Below are 879 nucleotides of genomic sequence, written 5' to 3'. Positions count from 1 at the left end.
TATTTTACATTGTCAGACAGCAGCAGGATCTTCCCTGACGGTTAACGGGGAACTGATCACCTTTAATTGCCTCAACGCATTTTACTGGCTTGTCACTTTATCTTGTTTTTATTACACACTTGTTTTGGTGTAGTTCAGTCCAATTCAAAAACATTTTAACCATATTGTGTGAAACTCAGATCTTTTTACTGAGAATGATCAAGACTACGAACTGCAGGACCAATCAGGTCAGAGGCATTCACTTCAACACTTGTTCTTGTAAACATGAAGACGGAGGCGTTTAAGTGGACTGCACCTGACCCTGACTGGCAAACTCAGCAGGGCTCCCGCCTCCCACTGCAAAGGCCAGAGAGGGGTGAGGGCAGGTGGACCCGCCCCCGCCCACCACCTTTCCTGTCCCCAAAGTGCCCCCACTGGCCTGTCACTGCTAGTGGATGCAGTCAGAGGTGGCCCTGTTTGCACAAGACTTAACCAGTGCGTTGATTTGAAGGTAAAACCAGGAATGGTTTCCACTGCAGGTGCTGGCAAACAGGCAGGCGTGCCTAGGTCTGCCATGGGTCACTGCTGTGCGTCACTGTCCCTGTTTATCACAAGCGTGACTCCTGACAGAGCTGGGCCGGCATTCAGGAAGACGACCCAGCCAACCCTGCCACGCCTCCCGCCATGCGCATGTGGGCGTTGGAGATCACAGCACGGTGGGCTGAGGTGGGCTGACGGCACGGGCCCCTCCCGAGAGCCCTCTGCAGGACCTAGTCGAAGGGACCATTCCATACAGAGAAGCACACGTACTTCAGTATATACAGTCATACACCCGAGATAGAGCCCTGACGGTTATGCTAAATGTAGATAGAGAAACGGGCATGCAGTGAGCGCAGTACG

This window comes from Lepus europaeus, chromosome 4 (genome assembly GCF_033115175.1).
Source record: "Lepus europaeus isolate LE1 chromosome 4, mLepTim1.pri, whole genome shotgun sequence".
In the NCBI taxonomy this organism is placed as follows: Eukaryota; Metazoa; Chordata; class Mammalia; order Lagomorpha; family Leporidae; genus Lepus; species Lepus europaeus.
Note: the sequence above shows the minus strand (reverse complement) of the source record.